General features: G+C 38.5%; 1 long non-coding RNA gene across 1 annotated transcript in view; it reads left to right on the top strand.

Annotated features, from left to right (window-relative positions):
* The window catches only part of Gm51424, a 156,101-nt gene that overhangs the window by 5,445 nt on the left and 123,872 nt on the right, over window positions 1-26,784 (top strand). Inside the window, exon 2 of the long non-coding RNA XR_003952251.1 lies at window positions 10,387-10,476. This is a non-coding gene — a long non-coding RNA (predicted gene, 51424). The remainder of the gene's footprint in view (window positions 1-10,386; window positions 10,477-26,784) is intronic.

Raw genomic sequence — 26,784 nt, 5'->3', positions numbered from 1 at the left:
ACTGGAGCCTAGTTTCCATACATGTCTAAATTGTGTGCAGCAATAAAACATTAACTGCATTTCTTCATATATGCCTTGGTGGGACCAGTCATACATGGAGGTATTGCTCACAATATAGACATTCAACAATGAGGCCTACAGCTCTAAACTGCACTGTGAAAACATTAATACAGTCTGCCATTTCCAAGGGAAATACTTTTGTGAGGCTCATTAATTTAATTGGTCCCTGCCATCTCGTTAAAACAGAGAAAAGAAGAGCATTTTCTGACAAAACCGAAGATGGTTAAAAGTCCTATTAGAGTGTGCAGCAGTGTAGACATTTCTGTGTCAGGGAGGAAATTGAATTCAGCAGTTTGAGCCACCTGCTTCTCCCTCCTTTCCTCATTTCTCATATAGTGACTCATAGACTTTTTTTCTGAGAACAAGTCAAAGCTTTTAAATATTAAGGGTTCAGACTAACAAATTTCTTTCAATTAATTGCATGTGAAAGTATTTTATCTCTTGAGAATAACTGTGGCTTGCAAATCTCTCTCTAACATCCCACTAAGCACCAAAATAGAGACTCAAGGTTTGATATGTATGTGTATGTGTATGTGTATGTGTATGTGTATGTATATGTGTGTGTAGTGTATATATATATTTTTTTCAGAGTCAATTCCCTTTTGCTGTGTTAGCTTATCACCCATCACATACTACACTCATATATGTATGTATGTACAAAATATGTATGCATGTATATACATACATATATATGAACTACACTCATATGTATGTATGTATGTATGTATGTATGTATGTATGTATGTATATGACTGTAGCAGTTCATTTTTAGTTTCCACTTGGGACTGCATGCTCTTTGGAATTGGCTGTGTAATTCCTTATGGTTCCCTTAACATTTGACTGTGCAGAGAACAGAAGAGCCGGAGATAGTATTTTGCCTTGCAGTTGTTGAAGAAAAGCCCACCTCCTAGAGAAAGCTGTGGACTCATTCTTCTACTCTTACATAATGGGGTCTCTACAAGACCAAGCTTTCTAGCTAGGACTCAGGGCCACCTCTGTGCCTGAATTTGTCCATTATGAACCTTGTTCTATTCTGTTTCAGACTCACCCTTTCATGGGGTGCTAAATAACTCCATAGCCAAAATGCTAGAGCAGGGGTCAGCACCCTACAGCCCTTGTCCAAGGTCTGATTTTCAGCTGTTAGCAGAGTCCTCAAGCTACATAAGCTTTTTATACAGTGAAGTAGGTGTTTTGTTTTGTTTTTGTTTTTGTTTTTTTAAATCAAAGGCAGGACAAACTATTACACATGATAATGTAGAGAATACAGACCTCTGAGTGTTTGAGCAGCTTTGTGTTGGTGCTCAGCAAGACTCATCATCCCTTTAGATCTGTGTGTCTCTCTGTCCATGCTGTTGTGGCAGAGGGGAGTAGCTGTGACAGAGTATAAAGCTCATGGTGTCATTCTATCAGGCCCTTTTCTGACAAGCTCTTGTGGGGGAAGTCTTAGAACATTATCAGCAATGTGGAATGTGTTTCAGGCTTTAGACAAGTAGCAGAAATAGTAAAGATTTGTCGTGAAGAACAATTAGGCCAGGCTCCATGGCTAAGTAAGATTACAGTGGTGAAATAATAGAGTCATGCCTAGAGTTAGAATTTTAAAGCCTTCTAAGTGGCCTCCCTCTCCTCTTTCTTTCTCCCCAGGCTTTGATAGACATGTTTGTGGTTTAGTGGATAAAAATGTTCATTTGGTACCTAGCAAATATATTTATTATAACTGGTTGATGACTTTCAGTGTTTTATTTAATCCATCCATAAAATTAAGTCTTTGACTAAATGGCACCCGTTTTTTTTGTTTTGTTTTGTTTTGTTTTGTTTTGTTTTGTTTTGTTTTGTTTTTTTGTTTTTTTGTTATATTCTATTGTTATATTGACAGTTAAAAAACCAACTTTTGGAGCTGGAATGTGGGTGTAGTGGTTTAGCACATAGGATGCTATTCCAGAGGACAGAGTTCAGTGCCCAGCAATCATGTCAGGCAACTCATAGCTGTCTGCACTCCAGCTCCAGATGAACTGATTCCCTCTTTTGGCCACTCAGGGCACCTGCCCTCAAATTACACATACCCGTTATAGGCATGGGCATATGCATATGTGCATGTACATGTGTGTGTGTGTGTGTGTGTGTGTGTGCACATACACACAGGGGCACAATACCCCAAATAATTAAGAAAAAGAAATATAAAGTTAAAAAAAAAAAAAAACTTTAAGGTCCAAGCCAGGTTTGCTGAGTTCAAGTTACAAAAGGGAATGTAGCTTTAACTCAGCTAAGCATCTCATATTGGAGTAACTTTATCTCTAAAATACATTATCTATAGCAAACCAGCTGGGGGCACTTAACACAAACCACTAGTCCACAAGAAAGCCCATCATCTTGAAGCCTATTGTTGCTCACATCACATCATCTCATTAGTCTGTTCTTTTGCCTCTCCCGGAGGTAGCTTCTGTAGGAGACGTGTGATGCCATTGATCTTGGCCACATACATAATCTGTTCTCTAATTCTAATTGACCTAGGTTTAGATGCTGCCTTAGCTAGCTAAAACATGTGTCAAATATGCCATATTGTTTTTGGTTAATGGCCCCTGTCTAGGAGACATTGCAGCTCTTGTAGGTCACTTGAAGTGTCTCTGACATTTTCAATGCTTTCCTCCCAGATGAAAATGCACAGTGTGGTTGGACATTCAAGTTGTGCCTTATTCCAGGCCACCTGTGGCTTGTTTTGAAAACGTGCTAAATGGCTGCTGAATTCGAAAAGGCCATTGTTGAGTTGCTGTGTTATAAATTATCACCTGCAAGTTCCTTGGCTTTATTTAAGGAGCTTTGGAAATGTACCTGCATGCTTAGTTATCAGTCTTTCTGCTTCAGCAAGAGGCCTTTCTACTGTAAATTTTCCGAACACTGGCTGTGCCTTGTTTCCTTCCTTGTTTGTAATCAAACGTTGGCTTAGTCATTCAATTGCTCCTTTGCTGATTAGCTCTAGAGTTATGAGTTTTTCTTGAATTATTCAAATCCATTTTCTTCTTTGTTATAAAACTCACCAATTGTAGGAGGTTTTATTCCAATGCCGAAGCCTAGCTTCTGTCCTATGAGGATACCCCTCTAACTCATGTGTTCCCTGTCTGCTGCGGGGGGGGGGGGGGGGTGATACCTGCATCAGAGTGATGTATGAATGTACTCTCAGTTTTTAAGTTTGTGTGTGTGTGTGTGTGTGTGTGTATGTGTGTGCATGCTCATGCACATGTGTGTGTGCACCTGAGAGCACAAATGTGTCCCTATGTGCATGCAGAGATTCACGCAAAGATGTCAAGTGTTCTCCTCTGCCACTCATCACCTTGAGTGACACTAAGACAGGGTCTCTCACTGTGCCTGGAGCTAGGCTGGTGACCAAAAAGCCCAGTGATCTCCTATCTTCCCTACCACCACAGTTCCAGGGTTACAGCCTGTGAGACTCTTCAGACAGGATGGCTCTTCAGACAGGTGCCAGAGATTTCCAGTTGAGTGTCCTGTTTGAACAGACAGAATTTTACCCACCAAGGGATCTCTCCAGTGTGAAATGCTCCATTTTAAAAGTTCTCTCTGGAGAAATCAGTAGCACTGCCCTCGTGGCTGCGCTCTTGTGAGTTTACTGTCCTTACACCACAGAACAGTGAGCCTTTCTTCTTACTTAGTTAAAGACAACATTTATTTTCATTCCTTTCCCTGTGCAAATAGTAGTCACAATGCTGCTGGAACAGCTCCAGGCAGGTTTTTTTAGTTTTTCCTCGGTTAAATATCAAAGGTAGAATGCGCGGCAGTTTCTTTGTGCCTTTGTTGTCTTTAATGAGGAACATGTGGGTTTGATGGCCACTCTGAGGACATCTACACATAGAGAAAATCTCTCTCCCCCAGTCCTCGAAGACGAAAGGTAAGGTTGCCTTTAGAAGCCATATGCCTGCTTCATGCTTGTCTTACTTTGCTTTCATATCCTGGAAATTTACTCAAAAATGTGAACCTGGTTACCTCCCTGAAAAAACTTGTTTCTCTCTCTCTCTCTCTCTCTCTCTCTCCCCATTCACAGCATTTATTAAACATTCCAACATTAATTTCAAAAATATTAAACTTACACAAAAATAAAATATATCCACAGTCTCACTGTTACACATAAACCTTTACAACACTCCAACATTATCAAATAGGTCGTTCATTTTTAAATTAAATTTACTTATTTATTCACTTTATAACCTAATATTAGCCCCTCCTCTCCTCCTAGTACCCCCTCATGTAAGTCCTCTCCCAGTCTCCTTAGGAGGGGAAGCTCCCCTTTGTTACCCCCCCCCACCTCATCCTATCCCCCCACCTCACACATCAAGTTGCTGTGTGACTAGGCATATCTTCTCCCACTGAGGCCAGACAAAGCTATCCATTTAGGGATGTGGGATCTACAGACATGCAGGCAACAGGTTCAGGGACAGCTCCAGCTCCATTTGTTTAGGAACCCACATGAAGACCAAGGTGCTTATCTGCCACATATGTGCAGGAACGCTCGCTAGGTCTGGCCTGTGCTTGCTCTTTGGTTGTTAATTAATTCTTTGGAAGCCACGGGGGTCCATATTAATTGACTCTGTTGGTCTTCCTGTGGAGTCCGGTCCTCTTTGGGCCCTTAGTCTTTCTCCCAGCTCTTCCATAAGGCTACCCAAGTTCCATCGATGGTTTGGGTGTGAGTCTCTGCATTTCTTTCTATTGGCTTCTTGGTGGAGCCTCCCAGAGGACAGTTATGCATGGTTCCTGTCTCCAAGCAAAATGGAGTATTCAGGGATTGGTTCTTGTCCATGGGATGGGTCTCAATTTGGGGCAGTCATTGGTTGGCTGTTCCCTCAGACTCTGCTCTACCATTGTCCCTGCAAATCCTGTAAGCAGGACACATTTTGAGTCGAAGGTTTTGTGGGTGGGTTGCTATTCATATCCTTCCACTGGGAGTCCTGCCTGGCTACAGGAAGTAATCAGGTCAGGGTCCATATCCCCCACTGCTAGGAATCTTATCTAGAGTTGCCCCTCTAGGGCCTTTCCCCATCCCAGGTCTCTGGCATATCCTAGAGATTACCCACAACCCCCAGCCGATCTCCTTTCTCTCTCCCTTGTTCTTCCTACTTATGATACCTCCCTAGCCCCCGCTACCCTTCCCATCCCCTCTTCTACCCAGTTCCCTCCTTTCATTGGCCTCCATATGTATTTTGTTTCCCCTTCTGAGAAAGATTCAATCATCCCCCCACCCCCCACTTAGGCCTTGCTGTTATTTGGCTTCTTTGGGTCTGTTGATTATGGTTATCCTGTACTTTATGGCTAATATCCACTAATAAGTGAGTATATAGCATGTATGTCCTTTTGGGTCTTGGCTACCTCACTCAGGATATTTTATACTTCCATCCATTGGCCCACAAAATTCATGATGTTCTCATTTTTAATGGCTGAGAGATATTCAATTGTGTAAATATACCATCTTTTCTGTATCCATTTTTTAGTTGAGAGATATCTAGGTTGTTTCCATTTTCTGGCTATTACGAAGAAACTTGCTATGAACATAGTTGAGCAAGTGTCCTTGTAGGATGGTGTAGCATCTTTTGGGCATATGCCCAGGAGTGGGTCTTGATTGGGTCTATTCCCAATCTTCTAAGAAGCTGGGTCTTGATTGGGTCTATTCCCAATCTTCTAAGAAATTGTCAAATGGATTTCCAGAGTAGTTGTACAAGTTTGCACTCCCACCATCAGTGGAGGAATGTTTCTCTTGTTCCACAGCCTCTTCAGCATCTGAGTTTTTAATCCCAGTCATTCTGACAGGTGTAAACGGGTAGAATTTCAGAGTTGTTTTAATTTGTATTTTCCTGATAACTAAGGACTTTGAACATTTTTAAAGTGCTTCTCAGCCATTTGAGATTTCCTCTGTTGAGGACTCTCTGGTTAGCTCTGAGCCCATTTTTAAATTGGGTTAATTGGATCAATTAATGTTTAACTTTCTGAGTTCTTTATATATTCTGGATATTAGCCTTCTGTTGGATATAGGGCTATGAATATCTTTTCCCAACCGGTAGGCTGTCATTTTGTACTGAAGATCATATCCTTTGACTTTCAGAAGCTTTTCGATTTCATGAAGTCACATTAATTAATTCTTGACCTTAGTGCCAGAGCCATTGGTGTTCTGTTCAGGAAGTTGTCTCCTGTGCCAACAAATTCAAGGCTATTTCCTACTTTCTGTTCTATTTGATTAAGTATGTCTGGTCACACTTAATGTTGACCTATTATGTTGAGGTCTTTGATGCATTTGGACTTGAGTTTTGTGCAGGGTGATAAATACGGATCTATTTGCATTCTTCTCCATACAGACATCCAGGTAGACCAGGACCATTTGTTGAAGATGCTTTCCCTTTTCTATTGTATGGGTTTGGCTTCTTTGTTTTTTTTGTTTGTTTGTTTGTTTGTTTGTTTTTGTTTTTGTTTTTTTTGTTTTTTGTTTTGTTTTTAAAAGGTGTCTGTAGATATGGGAGCTTATTTCTGGGTCTTCAATTTGATTCAATTGGCCTGTCTGTTTTTATACATTACTATGCAGTTTTTATTGCTCTGTAGTACAGCTTGAAGTTGGGGATAGTGATACCTCCAGACTTTTTTTATTGTTCAAGATCATTTTAGCTATTCTGGGTTGTTTGTTTGTTTTTCCATATAAAATTGAGAATTGTTCTTTCAAGGTCTGTGAAGAACTGTGTTGTAATTTTGATGAGGATTGTATTGAATTTATAGATTGCTTTTGGTAAGATGGCCATTTTCACTATGTTAATCCTACCTATCCATGAACAAGGGAAATCTTTCCCCTGTCTGATATTTTCCTCAAATTTTTCTTCAGAGATTTTAAGTTCTTGTCATACAAGTCTTTCATTTGCTTGGTTAGAGTTACACCAAGGTATTTTATGTTATTGTGGCTATTGTAAAGGGTGTTGTTTCCCTAATTTCTTTCTCAGCCTGTGTACCACTTGTATGGAGGAGAGCTACTGATTTCCCTGAGTAAAATTTGTACCCAGCCACTTTGCTGAAGGTGTTTAACAGCTCAAGGAGTTCTTTGGTAGAATTTTTTTGGTTACTTATGTATGCTATCATATCTTCTGTGAATAGCAATACTTTGACTTCTTCATTTCAAAATTATATCCCCTTGATCTCCTTTAGTTGTCTTATTGCTTTAGCTAGAACTTCAAGTACTATAATGTATAGATAGGGGGAGAATTGACAGACTTCTCTCCGATTTTAATGGATTGCTTTAGGTTTATCTCCATTAAATTTGATGTTGGCTATTAGCTTGCTGAATATTGCTTTTATTGTGTTTAGGTATGCCCCTTGTATCACTGCTCTCTCTAAGACTTTTATCATGAAGGGGTGTTGGACTTTGTTAAATTCTTTTTCTGAATTTATTAAGATGATCATGTTGGTTTTCTCTTTCAGTTTGTTTTTATGATGGATTAGGTTGGTGGATTTTTGTATATTGAGTCACCCCTGGATCCCTGGGATGAAGCCTACTTGATCATGGTGAATGATGTCTTTGATGTGTTCTTGGATTCAATTTGAAAGTATTTTATTGAGTATTTTCGCTTAAATGCTCATAAGAGAAACAGATCTGAAATTCTCTTTCTTTGTTGAGTCTTTGTGTGGTTTAGGTACCAGGGTGACTGTGGCCTCATAGAATGAGTCTGCAAGTGTTCCTTCTATTTATATTTTGTGGGATAGTTTGAGGCGCATTGGCATTATCTCTTGATTGGAAGTCTGGTAGAATTCTGCACTAAAACCATCTGGCTCAGGACTTTTGTTGGTTTTGGAGACTTTTAATAACTGCTTTATTTCCTTAGAGGTTATAGGACTATTGAAACAATTTATCTGATCTTGATTTAGCTTTGGTAATTGGTATCTGATTCACAAATTATCCATTTCATTTTAAATTTCAAATTTTGTAGAGTATAGGCTTTTAAAGTAAGACCTAATGATTCTTTGAATTTCCTCAGTGTCTGTTGTTTTGTCTCCCTTTTCATTTCTGATTTTGTTAATTTGGGTATTGTCTACTGTCTTTTAGTTAGTTTGGCTAAGGGTTTGTCTATTGTGTTGATTGGCTTAGTTGATTTTTATATTGTTTTCTTTGTTTCTAATTGATTGATTTCAGCATTGAGTTTGATTATTTTCTGTCATCTATTGCTCTGTGTCTCTTTGTTTCTTGGTTTTTCTAGAATCTTCAGATTTACTTTTCATTTGTTAGTATTAGAACTCTCCAGCTTTCTTATGAGGGTATTTAATGCTATGAAATTTCCTCTTTGCACTGTTTTCATAGTGTCCTATAAGTTTGGGTATGTTGTGCCCTCATTTTCATTAAATTCTTGAAAGTCTTTAATTTCTTTCTTCATTTTTTCCCTGACCCAGTGATCATTGAGTAGAGAGCTTTTCACTCTGTAAGTATGTAGGTTTTCTGTTGTTCCTGTTGTTGTTGAAGTCCAGCTTTTATCCATAGTGATCTGATAAGATGCATGGGGTTATTTCAATCTCTTTGTAACTGTATGCTTTGTGACCAATTTTATGGTCAATTTTGGAAAAGATTCTGTGAGGTGCTGAGAAGAAAGTGTATTCTTTTGTGTTTGGGTGCAATGCTCTATAGATATTTGTTAGGTACAATTGAATTACAACTGCTGTTAGTTTTGTTATTTTTTGTTTAGTTTCTATCTCAATGACCTGTCCATTTGTGAGAATAGAGTGTTGAGGTCTCCCAGTATTAATGTGTGGGGTTTGATGTATGATTGAAGCTTTAGTAATGTTTCTTTTATGACTGTGGTTACCTTTTGGAGCATGGTTGTTTAGAATTGAGATGTCCTCTTGGTAGATTTTTTTCCTTTGATGAATATAAAGTGTCCTTCCTGTCCTTTTTTATTACTTTTGATGGAAATTCTAATTTATTAGATATTATAATGACTACTCCAGCTTGTTTCTTGGGTACATTTGATTGGAAAACTCTTTATTTTTAAGCCCTTTATAGTAAGATAATGACTATCTTTGTTGCCATACAGCAGAATGATGGATTCTGTTTAAGGATACATTCTGTTAGCCTGTGTCTTTCCACTGGGGAATGAAGTCCATTGATGTTGAGAGAGAGTAATGACCAATGATTGTTACTTTCTGTTATTTTGACATTGGTGGTGATCGAATATGTGTATGTGTGTGTATGTTTCTCTTCTGTTGGTTTTAATAATGTGAAATTATTTATTTCTTGTATTTTCTTGGGTGTAATTGGCCTTATTGGGTTGGAGTTTTTCTTCTAGTATCCTCTGTAGGGCTAGGTTAGTGGAAAGGTATTGTTTGAATTTGATTTTGTCATGGAATATCTTGGTTTCTCCATTGATGGTGGTTAAAAGTTTTGCTGGGTATATTTAGTCTGGACTGACATCTGTGATCTGTTAGAGTCTGCAAGACCTCTGCCCAGGTTGTTCTAGCTTCTAGAGTATCAGATGAGAAATTGGGTGTAATTCTGGCAAGTCTGCCTTTATATCTTACTTGGATTTTTTTCCCTTGCTGCTTTTTAAATTCTTGTTTTGTTTTGTATATTTAGTGTTTTGATTATTATGTAGTGGGAACATTTTCTTTTCTGGTCCAATCTGTTCGCTGTTCTGTAAGCTTCTTGTACCTTTAGAGGTATTTCTCTCTTTAGGTTAGGGAAATTTTCTTCTATGGTTTTTTTGAAGATGTTTTCTGGACCTTTGAACTGGGAATCTTCTTCTATTCCTATTATTCTTAGGTTTAGTCTTTTTATAGTGTCCCAAGTTTCCTGGATATTTTCTGTCATGAATTTTTTAGATTTTACATTTTCTTTGATTGATATATTGATTTCTTCTATTGTATCTTCTACACCTGAGATTCTTTCTTCTATCTCCTGTATACTGTTGGTGATGCTTACTTCTGTAGTTCTTGTTCTCTTTGCTAGGTTTTCCATCTCCAGAATTGCCTCAGTTTGTGTTTTCTTTATTGCTTCCATTTTCCTTTTCATATTTGGATAGTTTTATTCATATCCGTCACTGGTTTGATGATATTTTCCTGTTAAATTTATTTCTTCTTCTTCAAATGCCTCTACATGTGTGAATGTATTTTCTCATATTTTCTTAAGGGATTCATTCATATCTTCTTTAAAGGCCTCTATCATCTTTATAAGATTGGATTTAAGATTCTCTTCTTGTGCTTCAGTTTCATGAGGATATCCAGGGTTTATTGTGGCAAGATAGCTGGGCTCTGGTGGTGCCATATTGCCATGGATCTTGATCATTGTGTTTTTATACTGTCCTTTAGGCATCTGGTTTTCCATGGTATTGGCTGGATGATCATGATGGCAGGAGGACTTCTCAAGAAGGTGGGAGAGCCATCGGCCAGATAATCAAGGTCAGAGTATCTTACTCTGTTGAATGTGTCTCAAGTAGACCCCATTCTGCAGGCTGTATCATAGTTGAACCCTATTGTGCAAGCTGTTAGAGTCAGACCCAGCTGGGGTAGAAGACAGATCCAACTAGGATGGGTGGTAGGATTAGATTCCAAGCTGGTTAGTTTGGTGGCCCCTGAAGGTTCCATTGCGAGGCAGGATGCTCTCAGGGTCCTGAAACTCTCCAAACTGAGGAGATGGCCTGATCTCGACAACAGGGCTCAGAGTGTGAACACCTTTCTCTCCCATTAATTTGGCTCTTGTGTAAGTATTGCACAGGTTGAGTGGGAAAAGAAACTGCTTTCTCAATTTTATAGTTTTCTGGGGAGACCCTGAGTTTTCTCTGGGGCTTTTCGATTTCACGTGGTGTGATAAAAAGCCTTGACAAAAATTTCAATTTCAAATATTCCGAGACAATATTTCACACCAAAATCCACTGGTTCATACTATTTGTTTCTCAGCTTTATCCTGTGGGCTAATACATGTGAGAGCTGTTGGACTTGACTTGAGAGGTTTTTATGTGTTTTCCAATCAGACATGGCCCAAGTATACATACATACATACATACATACATACATACATACATACATACATACAGAGAGCCAGGATGCCATAGTTTCAGTTCTACTAGGGAAAGCTCTAGAGTCATTTCCAGATTATACAGGGCTTCTAGGGATCCAGGCAAAGCCCAGTAGACTGTTTAAGAGACAGCTTGAAGTGACAGAGAGAACAATAAGAAAGGATAAGATTTCAGAAGTGTAAGGGATGAGAAATGAGAGAGAGAGAGAGAGAGAGAGAGAGAAATTTCAAGTGTTCAGAGGGCAGAGAACAAAGTGTTGATGAGTACATGTGTGGGAGAAGCATTCAACACCTAGAGAAACATTTTCCAAAGACTTCATGAGAACAGCATCCAGCCTCACATAGGTCTGGAAGGAGAGGGTGGTCCCCTCTGCCATTGAAAACTTCTCCATGGTACTTGAGTGTGCTAGGAAGGTTGTGTGTAGATGGAAGAATTTGATGAAATTGGTAGACTAGTACTAGTTTTGATCTCACCAGACAGATCTTAGAAGCAAGATTCAAAAGACAATTAGTGTTCAGAATGGTATCTCACATGTACCAATGTTGAGGAGACACTGGAGATAATAATGATGAAAGTTAAAATTCTACAGATAAAAATGGCAATATATGATGTGAAAAATACATTGGATAAGGGCAACAGGTTAACCTGAAAACATGAATAGAATAGATAGCTATAACTTGACAGTTTCTAGGAAGAGGGGGAAGAAAAATGTTTTAAGAATCAATGATGGTAAGAATTCAAAATATGGCAGAAATAGAAACTCACAATTCCAAGAATCTAAATAAAACTCAAGCACAGAAAATATCTGAAGGAGAGAATCCTGAAGCACATGACCAGCTTACTCAACACCATCAACTTGAGGGAAGGCATTTTGGGCTTGAGATACAGTAAAGCACTGACCAATCATGTGCAAGGCTCTAAACACACACGTAAAACACACACACACACACACACACCCCATATGCACATACACACTCACCACATGCATACACACACACCACACATACAGCATACACAGATACCATTCACACAGATACCATGCATACAAACACACACCCTACAGACAAACACCATACACACATATATCCTATACACACACACACCACACACATACAAACACACACCATATACATATACATCATGCATACTTCTTACACACACATACTATGTACACACACCCCATATATACCCACACATTCATACACACACACACACACACACACACACACACACACACACCACGGTATACAACATGCACACATGTTTTAAAGACCATCCAGAGCAAAAGCCACATTATATGCAGATAAACCTAGAATTAAGAATAACAAGTATTAAATAATAGATTCCTTGCAAGTGAGAAGACAGGTGAGCAACATCTTGGTAGAATGACAGGGGACATTCCATCAACCTAGGCCTTGGTAGCATACAAAAATAGTTCTGTAAAACGAAGAGGAAAACTTACCCAGATATACAAAGCCAAATCAATCCACCCTCAGCAGAATCACAATGTAAGGAATGTGAACAGCAGTCATTTAAATGTCAAATATTAATATCCATCTGCACAAACAATGAGACCAGAAATAGCAACTACTTAGATAGATATGTAAATTTGTTCTTATCATTTAAATGATTCAAAATATAGCTGGATATTTAAATAAAAGCAATAATAATGTGAGCAGATTTAAGGCAATTACACAGAATATTTCAGTGGCTGAAAGAGAAGAAATTTGTGCTCTGAGGGCCTCCCAGAGGTGGATACGGTAGCGTTTTACCTTCACCTAATAGATTAATATTGTGTGTTAACCCCTAATGGGAATATTAAATTAAGATTCAAAGAGCTGTAGCTAATGAAACAGTAAAGGAAATAAGGTGAAATGAAAATAGCCACTTAGAAGAAAACGGAAGGGTCAAGACAAAGTCAGGAACACATGGCAGAGGCAGGGAGGCAGCAGCTGACCAGAGACAGAAAGCTAACTGCGTGCTTGCCCTACTGTGGTTACTGCTTTCGACAACCCACTCTTGACAGAAATGACAACTACGTGAGGTCATAAGAAACAAGCATCATGAGCACAACTAAAAGGGGAAGTTGGACAACTCTGTGGTGGTAAACCAATCACCAGCCAGAAGAGAGCTTCAGAAAGGAAACTAGTAAGAGAGAGCACAGACTTCAGAATAAAACACAGTCAATGGCAAAGCAGGACTTTCTGAAGGAAAAGAGACCAATACATGACCAGGAGAAATGGGACCCAAACTCTCATGTGATGAACACATCTAACACTTTTGCAGCTTTCAAGAAATTATGTTCACCTGCCAAGAAAATCTCCCAGTTGATGAGTGTACTCAGAGACATCTCTCAACACGATGGTACAGGTAGATAGAAATCCAGGAATCATATAAAAGCATCAAAAACATCTTTCAATTAAACTTGTGATTTTTACAGAATTCCCTTCCAACTCATGAAGTTATCATTCTTGGGTGCATAGTTACTAATATGAATAATATTGTGAAGAGGCTTAACTAAACCTAAAAGTTATTTAGAATATGTTCTCCGATTGTGATGGTAATAAAATAGAAATCAATGCTGGAGTTTTAAAAATGTGTCAGATATTTCAAAATGTAAGTAATATTTCTAATTAACTCAGGAATAAAAATAATGATTTGAGTGAAACTAAAAGTATAAAATGTGTTGCTGACAACGAAAACTTAGGACAAATATCAAGTTTAAAGCATTAAATATGTACATAGATTCAAAAAAGAACAGAAACTCCAAATTGATAGCCTCCGTTTCTGATTCATAATTCATAGAAAAGAGTAAACAGGAGCTCAGGGGGAGGGAAGAAAACAATAAAGATTCAATGATGGATAAAATATAGAATGGGAAGCAACAGAGAAAAATCAATGAAGCCCACAGCTCGTGCATCGAGAATATCAATCAAATTGACACTCCACAAGTCAGAGTGGTCAGGCAGTAAAGACAAGACACATATTAGGAGTGGTAGAGGTGACATTACCAGACATTCTATAGATCCCTAAGGGGGTAGTAAAGCACTAAAAGTACCTCATGCTAAGGAATTAACAAGTTTAGATGAAATGGCCAAATTCCTTAGAGTTTGCACTCACTAAATCTGATTTCAGAAGAAATACATGAGATAACACTATGTCTATTAATGAAGTTGAATTTGTAGTTAAGATCCTTCTCATTAAAATTCATAGCCCCCAATGCTTTCCTTGGTAAATTATATGAACTATCCAAAGACGTGATATTAATTTTGCATAAAATATTCCAGAAAGTTGATGAAGAAGAAATACTTCAACACAACCTGTTCTAACACTGACCCTGTATGAATTCTGCCCCTCTGTGCTGGACTTAGACTGGGAACCAAAGCAGTATTTCCAGTAGTCACCATCCATATTGAATTACCCAGTAACAGATCTCTCTCAACATTTTATATGAGACCATGGGCTATGCGAGTCACAACTCCGCTTCTGGAGTTACTAGGCTAATTCGAGTCCCCATTATTTCCCAGTGAAAATAACTTTGTTCTTATCAAGCCTCCCTGAGGGATTTCACATTGTTAGCACCACAGAAAACAAAATGTTTCCTCTGGGGGAGTAGTAATTTATCTGCCCAACATCTCATCTTTAACACCAAAGGAATTAAGAAAATGATGATTCAGAAATTACTTTTCCCACACACATATACTTTTATGCCATGACCACCATTTCATATACATAACCCCCATCCACGAACCTCAAAAACCTAGCTGTCATTTAGTTATGAAAATCAAATAGTTTTACTAAAATAAGATATCTAAGATGAGTTTGAAGTAATGTTTACTTAAGCAAAGAGAAGGACCTAGATCCTGGCAGGAATTCAATGGGCTGTGGTTAAGGAATCTCCCTCCCCAACTTTATAGAACACATACGTATCATATGAGAAGCAGCTGATTGGCTGGTGTTGTTGTTTGCCTATATTGTCATATAGGTGTTGTTAGCCTCTGATTGGCTGAAAGTTCTGCTTCTTGGATTTGTTAAGGCCCATTACTCACTACAAGAAGAAGCTTTCAGGTGGCATTTGCTCTCACACAGGCTACTTCATTCTCTATTATAGAAATACCTCTAGTTGTAACTAGTTGCTCAAATGTAGAGGCTGGCTCTGGGCAAATTGGTTTTATTCAACAGTTTAATGGAAGACAAATACATCTAAAGAAAAAGATAAAGGTGATCATTCTCACCTTATTTAAGATAATTTTTGTAGGCTGAAAAGGTGGCTTGATGGGTAAAGCGATTGCTTAACAATCGAGCCTCAGAACACATGCTTATGGCATCCCCAGGGCATCTCTGCTGAGATGGTAATTAGACAGGAGAATCCTTCAAAGCTCTAGGGACAGCTGGCCTTGCATCCACAATTTTGAAGTATTGAAGAGACCTGTTGCAATCAAATTTGAAGGCAAAGACAAACACCCAAGGTTGTCCTCTGACCTCCATATATGCACTGTGGAACAAATTCACACACACAGAGAGACACATACACACACACACACACACACACACACACACTCACACACACACACACAAGCAATTTATTTTCTCTTTATAGATTGATTTTGTTGCTCTGAAAGCATTCTAGGTAAATTGGCCAATCAATAGATATGTTTGACAACTCCCTATGTGTATGAGTCAAAGAGGTGCCTCTTCTCCATTCCTCCTGCTGAGGTGCTTACTCTTCAGTGTGTTGACAACTACAACTTCCAGAGGTTCCTATCTTACTCACACACAGCAGATTTTGAGAACACGTATTAGTTTTGTGATCAGCTCACTGTCAGATAGCTCACAGAGCTGATTTTCCCTGTAGGAAAGTTTCTACGTTTACCTCTGTCTAAAGATGATGAATCAAGAAGGTTCACATTAAAACAAGGCATTCCTACAGAAGTTGAACAATACCTCAAAAGAATGCAGACTGACAAGCCCTTAATTTTTCTTTCTTTTCTTTTTTCTTTCTTCCTCCTCCTCTCCTCTTCCTCTTCTTCCTCCTTGAAAGCTTTATGATGTTACCTACAAGATCCCACCTGTGTTCCTAACTGTCTGCCTTAGTATCTTCAAATACATTGTGGAGATTACAAAAGTCCACACCTCATATGCGTACTTTGGGACATAAGCATACATTCTCCAGATGAGATGCAAAAGGCAGTGTGGCAATCAGAGAGGTCAAACATGTGAGGTGCAGAGTATCACAGTATAAATACTGATAAACATTAGATGCTACCAAGGCCACTGTTAGAAGTTGAGAAAACTCAAACAGTCCCTTCCAGGTGATACTGGCAACTTCACTTGCTCTGAAGGGAGCCGACACTGTCTCATAGATGACTTAATGAAAATAAAGACTATGTGTATAGTCACTTTTCAGTTGCTATGATACAACTCTAAGGAGGAGAATTTATTTTGGCTTACAGTTCTAGATGGCAAAGAGTACACAATGAAGGAACAAACCTTGTCAGTAAGAACAGGATGCTCTGAAGTCATATTTCCAACTCCAAAGATGACACAAACTGGAAGTAATAAGAGAATTTGGGCTGTTGAATCTAGTTCCTAGTGACATACTTCCTCCAGTAAGTCCACTACCTCCTCAACTTCCCCAAATGGCAACATCAACTTGACACCAAATATTCAAATATGTGAGTCTATGAGGGACATCCTAATATAACACTATACAATGGTGTGTGTGTGTGTGTGTGTGTGTGTGAAAAATGTTACTCCTTAATAGAATATCTTGGCACACTGCTAAATTTGAACAAAAGGAAATTGAACTGTCTAAGCAGGAAGCTTCCTCTCTCCTCCTTAAAGAAAAAACACAAAAAATCCCTCAAGGAATTACAGGAGAACACTGCTAAACAGGGAGAAGTCCTTAAAGAGGAAACACAAAAATCCCTTAAAGAATTACAGGAAAACACAATCAAACAGGGGATGGAATTGAACAAAACCATTTAAGATCTAAAAATGGAAGTAGAAACAATGAAGAAAATCCAAAGGGAGACAACTCTGGAGATATAAACCCTAGGAAAGAAATCAGGAACCATAGATGTGAGCATCAGTAACAGAATATAAGAGATGGAAGAGAGAATCTCAGGTGCAGAAGATTCCATAGAGAACATGGACACAACAATAAGAGAAAATGCAAAATACAAAAAGATCCCAACTCAAAATAACGAAAAAATACAGGACACAATGAGAAGACCAAACCTATGGATAATAGGAGTAGATGAGAATGAAGATTTTCAACTTAAAGGGCCAGCAAATATCTTCAACAAAATTATAGAAGAAAACTTCCCAAACCTAAAGAAAGAGACGCCCATGAACATAAAAGAAGCCTACAGAACTCCAAATAGACTGGACCAGAAAAGAAATTCCTTCTGACACATAATAATCAGAACAACAAATGCACTAAACAAAGATAGAATATTAAAAGCAGTAAGGAAAAAAGGTCAAGTAACATATAAAGGCAAGGGCTATTAGAATTACTCCAGACTTCTCACCAGAGACTATGAAAGCCAGAAGATCCTGGACAGATGTTATACAGACACTAAGAGAATACAAATGCCAGCCCAGGCTACTAAACCCAGCCAAACTCTCAATTACCATAGATAGAGAAACAAAGTATTCCATGACAAAACCAAATTCACACAATATCTTTCCAGGAATCCAGCCCTTCAAGGAATAATAAAGGGAAAACACCAACACAAAGATGGAAACTACACCCTAGAAAAATTAAGAAAGTAATCCTTCAACAAAACTAAAAGAAGACAGCCACAAGAACAGAATCCCAACTTTAACAACAAAAATGAGAGGAAGCAACAATCACTTTTCTTTCATTTCTCTTAACATCAATGTACTCAATTCCTCAATAAAAAGACATAGACTGATAGACTGGCTACATAAACAGGACCCAACATTTTGTTGCTTACAGGAAACCTACCTCAGGGACAAAGACAGACACTACCTCAGAGTAAAAGTCTGGAAAACAATTTTCCAAGCAAATGGTCCAAAGAAACAAGCTGGAGTAGCCATTCTAATATCGAATAAAATTGACTTCTAACCCAAAGTTATCAAAAAAGACAAGGAGGGGCAGTTAATACACATCAAAGGTAAAATCTACCAAGATGAACTCTCAGTTTTGAATATCTATGCTCCAAATACAAGGGCAGCCACATTCATTAAAGACACATTAGTAAAGCTCAAAGACCACATTGCACCTCACACAATAATAGTGGGAGACTTAACACCCCAATCTCACCAATGAACAGATCCTGGAAACAGAAACTAAACAGTGACACGTGGACACTAACAGAAGTTATGAAACAAATGGATTTAGCAGATATCTACAGAACATTTTATCCTAAAACAAAAGGATATACCTTCTTCTCAGCACCTCATGGTACCTCCTCCAAAATTGCCCATATAATCGGTCACAGGCCTTAGCAGATACAAAAATATTGAAATTATCCCATGCATCCTATCAGATCACCACAGACTAAGGCTGATCTTCAAGAACAGCATAAATAATAGAAAGCCAACATTCATGTGGAAACTGAACAACACTCTTCTCAATGATACCTTGGTCAAGGAAGAAATAAAGAAAGAAATTAAAGACTTTTTAGAGTTTAATGAAAATGAAGCCACAACATACCCAAACTTATGGGACACAATGAAAGCATTCCTAAGAGGAAAACTCATAGCCCTGAGTGCCTCCAAAAAGAAACTAGAGAGAGCATAAACTAGCGGTTTGACAGCACACCTAGAAGCTCTAGAACGAAAGGAAGCAAATTCACCCAAGAGCAGTAGACGTCCAGAAATAATCAAACTTAGGTCTGAAATCAACCAAGTGGAAACAAAAAGAACTATTCAAAGAATCAACCAAACCAGGAGCTGGTTCTTTGAGAAAATCAACAAGATAGATAAACCCTTAGCCATACTAACTAGAGGGCACAGGGACAGTATCCTAATTAACAAAAACAGAAATGAAAAAGGAGACATAACAACATATCCTGAGGAAATCCAAAATATCATCAGATCCGACTACAAAAGGCTATACTTAACAAAACTGGAAAACCTGGAAGAAATGGACAATTTCCTAGACAGATACCAGGTACCAAAGTTAAATCAGGAACAGATTAATGATCTTAACAGTCCTATTTCCTCTAAGGAAATAGAAGCAGTCATTTATAGTCTCTCAACCAAAAAAAAAAAAAAAAAAAAAAAAAAAAACCCAAGACCAGATGGGTTTAGTGCAGAGTTCTATCAGACCTTCAAAGAAGAGCTAATTCCAACTCTCCTCAAACTATTCCATAAAATAGAAACAGAAGGTTTACTACCCAATTCATTCTATGAAGCCATAATTACTCTGATACCTAAACCACACAAAGATCCAACAAAGAAAGAGAACTTCAGACCAATTTCCCTTATGAATATTGATGCAAAAATACTCAATAAAATCCTCACAAACCAAATCCAAGAACACATCAAAATGATCATCCATCATGATCAGGTAGGCTTCATCCCAGGGTTGCAGGGATCATTTAATATACAGAAATCCATTAATGTAATCCACTATATAAACAAACTCAAAGACAAAAATCACATGGTCATCTTGTTAGAAGCTGAGAAAGCATTTGTCAAAATCCAACACCCCTTCATGATAAAAGTCATGGAAAGATCAGGAAATCAAGGCCCATACTTAAACATAATAAAAGCAATCTACAGCAAAGCAGTAGCCAACATCAAAGTAAATGGAGAGAAGCAGGAAGCAATCCACTAAAATCAGGGACTAGACAAGGCTGCCCATGCTCTCCCTATTCAATATAGTACTTGAAGTCCTAGCCAGAGCAATTCGAAAAGAAAAGGAGATCAAGGGGATACAAATTGGAAAGGAAGAAGTCAAAATATCACTATTTGCAGATGATATGATAGTATATATAAGTGACCCTAAAATTTTCACCAGAGAACTCCTAAACATGATCAACAGCTTCAGTGCAGTAGCTGGATATAAAATTAACTCAAACAAATCAGTGGCCTTTCTCTACACAAAGGATAAACAGGCTGAGAAAGAAATTAGAGAAACAACACCTTTCACAATAGTCACAAATAATATAAAATACCTCGGTGTGATTCTAATTAAGGAAGTGAAAGATCTGTATGACAAGAACTTCAAGAATCTGAAGAAAGAAATTGAAGAAGATCTCAGAAGATGGAAAGATCTCCCATGCTCATAGATTGGCAGGATTAATACAGTAAAATTGGCTATCCTGCCGAAAGCAATCTACAAATTTAATGCAATCCCCATCAAAATTCCAACTCAATTCTTCACTAAGTTACAATGGGAAATTTGCAAGTTCATCTGGAATAACTAAAAACCTAGAATAGCAAAAACTATTCTCAACAATAAAAGAACCTCTGGGGATATCACCATGCCTTACCTCAAGCTGTACTACAGAGCAATTGTGATAAAAAACTGCATGGTACTGGTACAGCGACAGACAGGTAGATCAGTGGAATAGAATTGAAGACCCAGAAATGAACCCACACACCTATGGTTACTTGATCTTTGACAAGGGAACTGAACCATCAAGTGGAAAAAAGACAGCATTTTCAACAAATGGTGCTGGTACAACTGGCGGTTATCATGTAGAAGAATACAAATTGATCCATTCTTATGTCCTTGTAGAAAGCTCAAGTCTAAGTGGATCAAAGAACTCCACATAAAACCAGAGACTCTGAAACTTATAGAGGAGAAAGTGAGGAAAAGCCTAGAAGATATGGGCACAGGGGAAAAAATTCCTAAACAGAACAGCAATGGCATGTGCTGTAAGATCAAGAATCGACAAATGGGACCTTATAAAATTGCAAAGCTTCTGTTGGGCAAAAGATACTGTCAATAAGACAAAAAAGCCACCAACAGATTGGGAAAGAATTTTTACCAATCCTAAATCTGATAGGGGGCTAATATACAATATATACAAATAGCTCAATATGCTGAACTCCAGAAATTCAAGTAAACCCATTAAAAATGGGGTACAGAGCTAAACAAAGAATTCTCACCTGAGGAATACCGAATGGCTGAGAAGCACCTGGCTTGCTCAGTCTGTTCTCTTATAGAACCAAGACTACCAGCCCAGAGATGGTCCCACCCACAAGGGGCCTTTCCCCCTTGATCAGTAATTGAGAAAATGCCTTACAGTTGGATCTCATGGAGGCATTTCCTCAACTGAAGCTCCTTTCTCTGTGATAACTCCAGCTGTGTCGAGTTGACACAAAACTAGCCAGTACAATTGACCCCTTGTCAACTTGACACACAAACACATCACTAGTAAGCCCGTGGGACCATCTCTGGGCTCGTAGTCTTGATTCTATAAGAGAACAGACTGAGCAAGCCAGGGGAGGCAAGCTAGTAAAGAACATCCCTCCATGGTCTCTGCATCAGCTTCTGCTTCCTGATCTGTTTGAGTTCCAGTCCTGACTTCCTTGGTGATGAACAGCAGTATGGAATTGTAAGCTGAATAAACCCTTTCCTCCCCAACTTGCTTCTTGGTCATGATGTTTGTGCAGGAATAGAAACCCTGACTAAGACAAATTGGTATCAGCATAGTGGGTGGTATTCCTGTGACAACCTGACCATGTTTTAGGGAGGACTGTGGAAGAACTTTGGAACTTTGGGCTTGAAGATCCATTTGTTGTTAAGAGCTCTGTCAGATGTTGTGTAGGAAGATAATGTTGAGAACAGTGCAGAAGATGGAGGTCTGGCTTGTGAAATTTCAGAGGGAAAATTAAAGACTCTTTTCAGGGCCATTGCTATTTTGATTGTGAAGATTCTGTAGTTCTAGTTAGCTGGGGCTGAAGAATCAGCTGTGATTAACAAGCTACCAGAACTACTAAAGCAAAAACTTTTCCTTACTGGGACTATTGATGCTGGTTAGCTGGAGCTAAGAAATTAGCGGTGATTAAGAAGAGACCAGCATCGTTGAGGTGACATCTGGGAAGTGTTTTCTGAAAGCACAAAGAGGCTGTATTCCAGAGATAGCCAAGGTTGTACTCCTGCTGCAGTGGGACTTGGTAATATGTAAGGGTCACCCAGGTGGTACTGGTTTTGAAGGCATGAAGGGGTCAAGCAAAGCAGCTGAGGCTTGGCACTGTGAGAGGCCATGGAAGGCCATTGGTGAAGGTGCAGCCTCAGTTGCAATTGACAGCCCAGGACTGAAGGGGTCATGCAGTGTTTTGGAGATGCCAGTACCATGAGATGACCACCAAGAGCAGCAGCAGCAGTGGAGTACAGGCATCTGGAGCCTAGAGGACAACATGTGTGCTACAAAGGGCATGGCTGGAGAAATGACCCAAGACCTTGGAGGAGCTCAGAAGATCGTGAGTTGGATCCCAGATATTGGACAGTTGGAGTTTAATTTTGCTTTTGATTGTGAATGTGCCCTGATATTTTTCCCTCTTGAAGGAGGAAACTATTTTAGTGGAGCCCACAGTTAAGAGACTTTTAATTGTAAAAAGACTTTGGATTTTAAAAGAGATGGATATTTTAAAGAGATTGCAAATTTAAGAATATGAAAAGACTGTGGGACATTTGAAGTTATTTTGACCTTGGGGATGAATAAGAATGTAAGGGTTGATCACTAATTGAGAAAATGCCTTACAGTTGGATCTCATGGAGGCATTTTCTCAACTGAAACTCCTTTCTCTGTGATAACTCCAGCTGTGTCAAGTTGACACAAAACTAGCCAGTACAGTTAGGTAGCCCAATCACAAAAGAAGTCACTTGATATGCACTCACTGATAAGTGGATATTAGTCCAAAAACCTAGAATATCCAAGATACAACTTCCAAAACACAAGAAAATCAAGAAGAAGGAAGATCAATGCGTGGATACTTCATTCCTCCCTAAAATAGGGAATAAAATACCCATGGAAGGAGTTGCAGAGACAAAGTTTGGAGTTAAGAGGAAAGGATGGACCATCCAGAGACTGCCCCACCCAGGGGTCCATCCCATAATCAACTACCAAATGCAGACACTATTGCATATGCCAGCAAGATTTTGCTGAAAGGACCCTGATATAGCTGTCTCCTGTGAGACTATGTCAGTGCCTGACAAATACAGAAGTGGATGCTCACAGTCATCTATAAGATATAATACTGGGCCCCCAATGGAGGAGCTAGAGAAATTACCCAAGGAGCTGAAGGGGTCTGCAACCCTATAGGTGGAACAACAACCACCTATAGGTGAAATAACCAGTACCTCCCAGAGCTCGTATCTCTAGCTGCATATGTAGCAGAAGATGGCCTAGTCGGCCATCACTGGGAAGAGAGGCCCATTGGTCTTACAAACTTTATATGCCCCAGTACAAGGGAACGCCAGGGCCAAGAAGTGGGAGTGAGTGGGTAAGGGGGTAGGGTGGAAGGAGGGTATAGGGGACTTTTGGGATAGCATTTGAAATGTAAATGAAGAAAATAATAAAAAAATTAAAAATATTTGTTGGATAAAAAAATAATTTTAATCCTATCGGTGGAAAAAAGAAATACAAGAGAAACATTTAAAAAATTTGTCTAAGTGTACATCTGTTTTGAATGGGGAAATAATTTTACAAAGTTATAGCACATATAATTGAAAAAGCAATTTTAATTTTTAAAAAATTTAATTAGGCAATAAACTGAATAGAGACTGAGGTGAAGTGTGCTTCAATCCTATTATCTAGAAGAGGTTACTTGCCTTAAAAAGTCCTTGGACGCTAAGGTGCAGAATTTAGCATATGGGTTTATTATGTTTCTGCACCAGCATGGATCCAGTCTTGTCACAATGACCTATAGCCCTGTGGGATGGAAATCAGGGCATTGCTCTGTGTTCTCTGATGCAGCATTTTGTCATCTTAAAAATGTATCAATTTTCAGAACCAGTCTTTTGTTTTACTACCCTTATGGTCAAGTTCTTAATTTATGCTATATCTTTGGTTGAGGACCACAGTCAAAACATAATTTTTTTTCTGAAAAGTACCCATGAATATATGTTTTTAATTTTAGAATGTTTAGAATGTTTAGACTTGATGAGAAATACTTTCTCAAATTTCTGTTTATCTACACTTCTTGAATACTTATCAATACAATTGATTATTAACAGAGTCCACAGATTCCCTTGACTGTCCTGGGGTTTTTTCCACAACCTTCCTGCATCTGTGTCTGATGGTGTATCCACTGTTACAGATGGCTTTTTATTGGGAAGAGTTTTCTTTATTTCTTTTCATGCTTCTATGTAGCTTATCTGAACATCTTTTAAGGTCCAACCACCGCATCAATAGTAGTTTTATTTAAAGGGAAGTGCCTTTTATTTCTCTTTCATGTCAATCTTCTTCTGGACACATTTGGTATTTCTTCTTTTTGTTAGTTTTTTTTTTTCTCTAAAGAGTTCCTGTTCCTCACTTGTATTATTTATTCATTTCTGTATCTCCTTTCTCATACTATACTTTGGAGAGATTACTTAACTTTATTTTATTCACCTTTTTGTTATCATCATCATCATCATCATCATCATCATCATTGTGTATGGGTGTTTCTCTGCATGTATATCTGTGCATCACATGCACAAAAGCCAGAGGAGGGTGTCAGAGCTGTGGAACTGGAGTATAGACAGCTGCCAGCCCCATGTGGGTAGAAGGAATCAAACCCAGGTCTTCTGGAAGAGCAGCTAGTGCTCTTTACCACATAGCCCTCTTTTCCAGTCCCCGTTTTCTTATGCTGGACATAGCCTCTTATAATTGATTGGAGACTGAAGGGATATGTTTGTTCCTTAATATTTACTTAGCCCATTCTTTCAAGTTATATGTTTTCTTTATATATGTATATATATATATATATATATATATATATATATATATACATATATATAATGTATTTTCCTCAATTACATTTCCAATGCTATCCCAAAAGTCCCCCCACCCTCCCCCCCCACTCCCCTACCCACCCTTTCCCATTTTTTGGCCCTGGCGTTCCCCTGTACTGGGGCATATAAAGTTTGCCTGTCCAATGGGCCTCTCTTTCCAGTGATGGCCAACTAGGCCATCTTTTGATACATATGCAGCTAGAGTCAAGAGCTCTGGGGTACTGGTTAGTTCATAATGTTGCACCTATTCCCTTGTTTCTAAATTGGTCTCTTACACTAATGATCTGTCATATTCTATTACATTAAAAAAAAACCCACTGGTCTTAATGGTTTTTGCAAAGGATGCTCATGTTTCTTCACATCTTGTGATGGACAGCTAGGATGTTTGGTCTTCTGAGTTGGGTAGATCCAGTAAAAAGAATTTCCTAACCTAAGTCTTATACCATTGGGAAGCTGTTGCACTCAGCGGTAGGTAGCATGTTCCTCACATTTAGATATTTCACGTGAAACCTCTGCCCTTACCCTCTGCCACAAATAACGGCCAGTGCTTTGCTATTGTCAGGCTCACTTGCCCCCTTCTTGCTTTTGTTGTTGTTGCTGTTGTTGTTGTTGCTTTGTTTCAAACTGTTTATGAACACTTGAATCAAACTGGTTATAATTTTCCACTTGGCCCTTCTGACACAAATATGTAATAGAGGAAATATCCTCTTCAATTTGCAAGTGAAACAGTTAAAAAACAAGAGTTTTCCTGGAGACAATCAACCTGCCTTGGTACCAACAGTGCTACATAGACACTTCATATTTCCTCAAATGGAACATTATAAAAGACAACCACCCAAGGGTTGGAATTTAACAATATCAATTATACTCTCTGCTCCAACAAGAATCTTGCTAAATGAACCTGGCATGTCTTCCCACTACCATGGCTGTACAGCACACCGTGCCTGCTTCCTCAGTTGGCTTTTCCTTGACTGGGCTCAGCCACCATCAATTCATGGGCCATTGCTTTGTTCAAATGTGCATACCTCAAAAAGGCAACTTACATCTCAATATTGTCACGAGAGCAGTTCTGACTTCATGTTCTATGCAGAGATGTTCCCAGAGATCCCAGGAGTTCATGGGCCCTTTGCAGAATCACTGACTCCCATAGGCTATGTGAGAAACAAACCAAGCTTTATGGATAGCTGCCCATGGAGTGAATTAGCCAAAAGGAACAAAAGGTACCCGGTTACTGTTCGATCTCTTCGTGTTTTAATCGCTTCAACTCCTATCTACTTTAAAAAATTATTTTCAAAATTCAATACAAATAAGGAGAAAAATAATAGCCATCACAGTCAACATCAACCATTTATTCTGGCTCAAAACAATTATATCCCAACTGTTGTGATGTCTGTCTTAGTGTAATCAAATTGCCAAGGTAATTATTGAATAATCATTGAACCTATGATTAGGAGAGTACTACGGAACTTATGATTAATGCTTTCAAGTTATGCACTTTCCACCTTAGATAAATGCCTCATTGATTTGTATGCTGAGAAATAATATCAAGCAATGTAAAATTCAACTTAAAAATAAAAATCAAAACTTAGCCTTTCTGACTACATATACAGTTGAGATCTCAATTTGTTAGTTTAGAAATATTTTTACATTGCTTGCTGTATATGTAAGTTAAATTTCACAAAGCAAGGAACAGGTTTTTGGTTTTGTTTTGTTTTGTTTTGTTTTGTTTTGTTTTGTTTTGTTTTGTTTTTCAGATATCCCCTTAAG

Source organism: Mus musculus, chromosome 17, assembly GCF_000001635.26.
Source record: "Mus musculus strain C57BL/6J chromosome 17, GRCm38.p6 C57BL/6J".
Taxonomy (NCBI): domain Eukaryota; kingdom Metazoa; phylum Chordata; class Mammalia; order Rodentia; family Muridae; genus Mus; species Mus musculus.
This window is presented reverse-complemented; position numbering and strand designations above follow the sequence as displayed.